The sequence below is a fragment of the Chlorocebus sabaeus genome, chromosome 1 (genome assembly GCF_047675955.1).
Source record: "Chlorocebus sabaeus isolate Y175 chromosome 1, mChlSab1.0.hap1, whole genome shotgun sequence".
NCBI classification, from domain to species: Eukaryota; Metazoa; Chordata; class Mammalia; order Primates; family Cercopithecidae; genus Chlorocebus; species Chlorocebus sabaeus.
The window spans coordinates 106011528-106018926 of record NC_132904.1 but is presented as its reverse complement, the minus strand read 5'-3'; the positions used below and the strand labels follow the sequence as shown (position 1 = coordinate 106018926).

At 36.0% G+C, this 7399-nt stretch overlaps 1 pseudogene; it reads left to right on the top strand.

Moving 5' to 3' along the window:
• Nucleotides 1-6242: 6242 nt before the first annotated feature.
• On the top strand, nt 6243-6918 carry LOC103248418 (T-complex protein 1 subunit zeta pseudogene; annotated as a pseudogene).
• The last annotated feature ends 481 nt before the right edge of the window (nt 6919-7399 follow it).

Genomic DNA, 7399 nt, shown 5'->3' with positions numbered 1-7399 from the left:
TTTTGCAAGCAAACTTCCTTAATCTGAGCATCATTTTCTCAATATGTAGCATAGGCATAATTATGCCTTTGTCATAGGTTTTTGTATATATTGGTGTGTATCTGTAAGATATATATAGGTGTGTGTGTATATATATATATGTCTTATAAAAGCCTATGAGAAGGGTATATACTCATCACATGCTAGATCTATACCATCTACATCTATCTATGCACACACACATATAAAAAAGGCCTAACAATTTATTTAGCCCATTTTAGATACTCAGCAAATTTTAATTCCCTTCCCATTCCTTCTCTCATATATCTATAAATTAATTCATGAGCGAAGTATAGTGAGATTATGTCAAACATACAGTTGATTTTCCAAAACTTAACTATGTGTGCTCAGAAAAAAAAAAATTGAGAGACCGAGAAAGAGCAACACACACACATGCATACAGGAGAGGAGAGAGAGAATTATTTGTCAGTTTTCATTTCCCTTCTCATAGTGCAGGACACCACTATGCCTCACTTAAAAGCACTTGATTTCACTAGCAGCAAGGGAATGGCCATGTTCTGACAATAAGATGTCTATAAAAGTCTCTAAGGAGGGCAGCCTTCATAGTCTCCCTGGCAGACTTTTCTTTAAGCTGACTTGCCCTTCCCTGTTTTCCATCTAAGATGTGAACATGAGGCCTAAGTAGTCACCTTGAGACCACAGGCCTATAAGAATGTGGACAAAGGCCAATGTGCTAATGACAAGGGTGGTCAGATAAAGAGGTAGAGATGGGTCTTTGGTGGCATGGTTGAGCCCCAAAGCCAGCAGTAGAGTGCCTGTATATGCTCTTCTTATTGCATAGATCAAATCAATCCCTATTTGCTTAACCCTTTGGAGTCTTTTTGTTCTGTGTTGCCTTTGTGGTTAGTTGCAGGCAAACACAATCCTAACAGATATAGCAAATGATTCCATCTGTCAGTCCTTCCAGTGATCACAGGCTCTGGAGTGAGCTGGGAGATACGGCTCTGTGTTTCATAGCACATGCATCTCACTGTGCTGCTGTGAATCTAGTTTGTAAGTTTTCATGTTTTTCATACAGCTGGCCCAATACAAACCCAGTGACTTCTTGGGTTGCTCATTTGAAGGACAAGATCTATTCTGATACTGGAGGAAACTCTTCCTTTGTTGAACTTAATGAAAGATAATGTGTCAGACTTCAGCATGTTGCTTTCCCCTGGGACTTTTCATGGGTGCTTTCCTCCACTGGGATTTTGACATCATGTTCTGACCCTAGACCTAACCTTTGAGTAGAAGTGACAATAGTGTGTCAAACTGGGGAGCTGAGATGGGATGGCAGTGGCCCAAGAAAGGACAAAGCTAAGGGGTGTGTGTGTATGTGCATGTGCATTTATTTGGAACCATCACTCTTAGAAGTGTAATTCCAAAATCCTAATTAAACTACATTTTTTTTTATTATAAGAGAAAATTAAAAAGAAGTTTTTTTATGGAGTCTTGCTCTGTTGTTCAGGCTGGAGTGCAGTGGCACAATCTTGGCTCACTGCAACCTCCACCTCCAAGGTTCAGACAATTCTCCTGCCTCAGCCTCCCAAGCACCTGTGATTACAGACATGCACCACTATATCCGGCTAATTTTTGCATTTTTATTATAGACAGAGTTTTATCATGTTGGCTAGGCTGGTCTCGAACTGCTGACCTCAAGTGATCTGCCCACCTTGGCCTCCCAAAGTGCTGGGTTTACAGGAGTGAGCCACCGTACCTGGACTAGCCATGTTCTTTTATACATCAACACAAGTAGTAAATAGTTTGGGGATGAAGCAGTAATATGAAGATGTATGCTGAAATAAACAAAAATGTTACCAAAAATACCAACTGATGATTCAGAAGGCATTAGTATATAATTCTTAACTATGTTATTTTCTACCTTCTCTGTTAAAAGAAGACCTGATTAGGTTCCATATATGTGTATATTCTTCATGTTCAGAATGTTGGAAATCAATCACTTCTCTAACCCAGAAATTTGTCGAAATTCTTTTAAAAAATATTTTATTGAGGTTAATGCTCCTGTATAATTGTTACCTCTAGATCAGTGTTTTACGGACAGCATGTTGTTAACCATTATTGATCACAAAACCAGTTCAGGTTGTTATGATTCTCATTTAAGAAAGAATCATAACAACCTGAACTGGTTTTGTGATCAATAATGGTTCTCATTTAAGAATTAAATGGGGCCGGGCGCGGTGGCTCAAGCCTGTAATCCCAGCACTTTGGGAGGCCGAGACGGGCGGATCACGAGGTCAGGAGATCGAGACCATCCTGGCTAACACGGTGAAACCCCGTCTCTACTAAAAATACAAAAAACTAGCCGGGCGAGGTGGCGGGCGCCTGTAGTCCCAGCTACTCCGGAGGCTGAGGCAGGAGAATGGCGTAAACCCGGGAGGCGGAGCTTGCAGTGAGCTGAGATCCGGCCACTGCAGTCCAGCCCGGGCTACAGAGCAAGACTCCGTCTCAAAAAAAAAAAAAAAAAAAAAAAAAATTAAATGAAATACAACATCACATGTAATAAGGGTATTATTTTGTGATGTTTGTTTTGATTTTATACAAGCATGTCGTGTTCACTGGGTCAGAATGTAAAGTGTGTTCCCTCAGGAAAAAGTTTGAAAGCTGCTATTCCAGGGGGATCAGCATGCACCCAGTTGGGAAGCGACCTCTAGAGGTAGTGCTTAGGCTAAGCAAGAGCATCATTAGGAGCTGTCCAACTGCTGACATGAAGACGATGTTGTAGAGAAGCAATATTCCAGAAGGACATTGCTAGAGCATCTAGTAGCTGACCCTACAGAGAGTAGTTGTGATTGCCACTCTGGAAGTTACTACTGATTGGAACAGATGTAGCTAAAATAGTAGACTAAAATCCTTATCTTTGGCCTCATCCCTATTAGTCATCTCAGAATAAGTTATCAGTGAGAGAGGGATCAGACCCTCAATCTTTTCATTATCTGAGAAACTTGTTATTCTTATCCAGTTACACATCACAAAGAGAGAATCACTAATTGCACGGGGAATTTGATTCATATGGAGCCTCAATACTCACCACTTTTAATGTTTCATCATAGTATATGTATCCAAAAATCTAAGCTAAAATTATAAAGTAATTGAAAGGTAGAATAAAATAATTGAGACAAATGGAATCACAACTCTATCTGACAACAAAATGGATTCCTAACATCAGTTCTTGGTATCTAGGTTTCATGGTTTATTCCAAAACTATACTTTAATAATCTTTTAAAAAATAAGCTACAAAATTATATTATCTATAATGCTAACTTAGAATTAAGTGGATAGGAAAGATAAACCACTTAAAGTGATCCTAAGCAATACCACAGTACTAAATTTCCATCCAAAAGTAATCCAGAACTGTGCTGCCACATATGAGCCACCCAATAAGGGTTGAATGAGTATAGTGCATTATCAGATGTAGGATAAAACTCTGTTCAACTCCAAATTTATAAATTATAATTGAGAATTGCAGGCAATATGATCATTTCATGATATTAATTTTTTAAAAATATCATGGCAGTATAGTTTTAGACTAAACCATGACGCTTAAATACTAAGACTTGATATCAGGATTCCATTTTGTTATTTAATAAGGCTGTAATTCTTGTTCAAATTTACCTCCAATATTTTATTTTACCTTTTTAAATGGTTTTATAAATTTAATCTGAATATATTGTTATTTTTGATAAGTATGCTATGATGTATTATAAAATGTATTTGAATTAGGATGGGAAGTTTCCTTTTTTCCTTTTGAATACTGCCTTTTTATTTTTTAGTGACTTTGTGGAAGTCACTAAAAAACCACTTATCTGCTGTTTAGTTTCCTCATCTGAAAAGTAATGGTTGTAAGATTTTTTTTTTTTTCTGAGGCTTTTACTTCTGGCTCAAAAATATTCATTAATTTAAGAGACAAATCATATTTTCACAGTTAATGATAAGACAAAGCAGAGATTTTACAGCCAACTGTAGATCATAATTTTTTTAAATTTAGGTGAACTATTAATATTTTAAACATACAATTTGATGAGTTTTGATAAAGATGTACAATAGTGTAATCAGCATCTCGATCCAGATAAAGAATATCTTCTCAATTTACAAAATTTTTCCTCCTGGTTGCCTTAGTCAACTCCCACAGCCCATACAACATACCACCATAGTTTTGATTGCTACTACCTATAATTAGTTTTGCATATTCATGGACTTGATATAAATAGAATCATTGAGAATGCAATATTTTGTATATAATTTTTTTCACATAAAATAACATTTTGAAATTGGCCTATGTTATTATGTATATTACGAATTTGGCCGGGCACTGTGGCCACGCCTGTAATCCCAGCACTTTGGGAGGCCGAGGCAGGTGGATCACCCGAGGTCAGGAGTTCAAGACCAGCCTGGACAACATGGTGAAACTCCATCCCTACAAAAATTAGCCAGGCATGATGGCAGTTACCTGTAATCCTAGCTACTCGAGAGGCTGAGGTGGGAGAATTGCTCAAACCCGGGATAAGAATAAGACTCCATCTCAAGGAATATATATAAAATAAAAAGGAATTCATATGCTTGTTGTTTTAATTTTAGCCATTATAATGTTTTGTGATAGCTCATTGTGATTTTAATTGGAATTTCCCTGATTACTGATGACACTGAACACCATTTAATTGCTTATTTTCCATTAATATATCTTCTTTACTGATACATTTGTCCAGATCTTTTACCCATTTTATTCAATTGTTTACATTTTATTATTAATATATAGAAGTTCTTTATACATCAAGTTACAAATTAATATGTATATACTTTTCTTTGAATATAATCCTTGCTTTATATTTTTAAGTGGTGTTCCTTAAGAGCAGAAGGTTTAAAATTTTATAATGTACAATTAATCATTTTTTTCCTTTCAAAGTTATTGCCTTTTGTGTTTTCTCTAAGAAATCTTTGCCCCTAAGCTTTCTTTCAGAACCGTGTAGTTTTATGGCTAGCTATATACAGAAGATTAAAAAACTGCACCCCGTTTTTTGTACCGTATAAAAAATTCAGATGGATTAAAGACAAAAGTAAAACCCAAAACTATAAAAGCTCTGGAAGACAACCTAAGCAGTACTATTCAGGACATAGGCATTGGCAAAGATTTTATGATAAAGATGCTGAAAGCAATTGCAATAAAAACAAAATAAACTTATCAACAAAGTGAACAGACAACCTACAGAATGGGAGAAAATTTTTGCAAACTGTGCATCTGACAAAGGTCTATTATCCAGCATTTATAAGGAACAAATATACAAAAAAAAAGAACCCATAAAAATGTAGGGAAAGACATGAATAGACACTTTTCATAAGAAGACATACATGTTGCCAATAATTATATGACGAAAAGCTCAACTTCACTGATTAATAGAGAAATGCAAATGAAAACCACAATGAGATACTGTCTTACATCAATCAGAATGGGTATTAAAAATTAAAAAAAATACATGCTGGTAAAGTTGTGGTGAAAAGGGAACACTTATACACTGTTGGTGGGAGTGTAAGTTAGTTCAATAATTGTGTAAAGCAGTATGGCGATTCCTCAAAAAGCTAAAATCAAAGCTACAATTCGACCCAGCAATCCCATTACTTGGCATATACCCAGAGGAGTATGAATCATTCTGCCATAAAGGCACATACATGCAAATGTTCATTGCAGCTCTATTCACAATAGTAAAGACACGGAATCAACCTAAATGCCCATCAATGACAGATTGGATAAAGACAATGTGGTACACATACACGATGGAATACTGTAAAGAATTATATGTGTTTTGTGGGAACATGGATGGAGCTGGAGGCTATTATCCTTAGTAAACTAATGCAAGAACAGAAAACCAAATACTACATGTTCTCACTTGTAAGTGGAAGCTAAATACTAACACAAAGAAGGAAACAACAGACACTGGGATCTACCTGAGGGGGAGGGAGAGGAGCAGAAAAGATAACTATTGAGTACTAGGCTTAATACCTGGGTGATGAAATAATATGTACAACAAGCCCCTGTGACATGTGTTCACCTGTGTAACAAATGGTCACATGTACCCCAAACCTAAAACAAAATTTAAACCCCCCAAAACAAATATGTTCTGGTAAAATCAAAATTCATATTCACAAAATTAGCATGAATCTAATAAAATAATTTTTTTTTTTGCACAAGTATGGACTATCTTCTGGATTTTTTTTTTTACAAGGGTCAGGAAGAGAGAGAAAAACTAGAAGTTGAAAGAAAATTCATTGCATATAGAGTTTAAAAATAATAGAACTGAAAAAGTTTGTGGTGATTCAGATAAAGGATTTGTTATTATTTATCAAAATGGAATTGACCTCTTTTGCTTAGGTGCTCTTGAAAAAGAAGGCATAGTTCTGCACAGTGCTAAAAGGAGAAATATAGAGAGGCTGACTCTTGTCTAGTGATGGGGTGGCTCTAATTCTTTTGATGACCTAAATCCTGACTGTGTAGGATATGCAGGACTTCTCTGTGAATATACATTGGGAGAGGAAATATTCACCTTTATTGAGAAATATAACAATCCTGGCTCTGTCGCATTATTGGTCAAAGGACCAAATAAGCATGCACACACTCAAAGATGCAGTAAGAGATGGCTTGAGGGATGTCAAAAAAAAAGCTATTGATGATGGCTGTGAGTTTCAGGTGCTGGTGCAGCAGCAGTGGCAATGGCAAAAGTCCTGATTAAATATAAGTCCAGGGCCCAACTCAGAGTCCAAGCATTTGCTGACGTGTTGCTCTTTCTTCCCAAGGTTTTTGCTCAGAACTGTAGTTTTGACTTTAAAGAAACGTTAGTTTTAAAAATGGGATTTTTTTTTCCTATATGAAAAAGGAAAGAACACTGGCACCTATTCAAATTCTGAAGTTATGAAATGATAATCACAGTATTTTTTAATTGCACTGAACTGAACACGTATAAAGCAGGCCTTTTTTATCCAGTGAATGAGATGTTTTCTTTTGCTGCAGTGACATAAAATTATATATTAGATAAGCATATGTTGTAAACCTTGTTATTAAATATTCATTGACAAAAAACAAAAGTACATTGAGTTTTACTAGACATCAATCTGCTCTTATTCCAGCTCAATTCTTTATTAGATTGAGGGTATCAGACTCTGCCAGAGGAAAGATCAGATCATCCATATTAGAAGATAACATCATACTCAGATTCTATGGTTCTTTTATTGTTAATGTTTGATGTAAAGCAAAAAAAGTTAGTAAACATTCAAGAGTCAGAAAAATGCAATTGATAATCAGATACAAATATGCACCAAGGAACATCAGCAAGACGGCAGAATAGGACTCTCC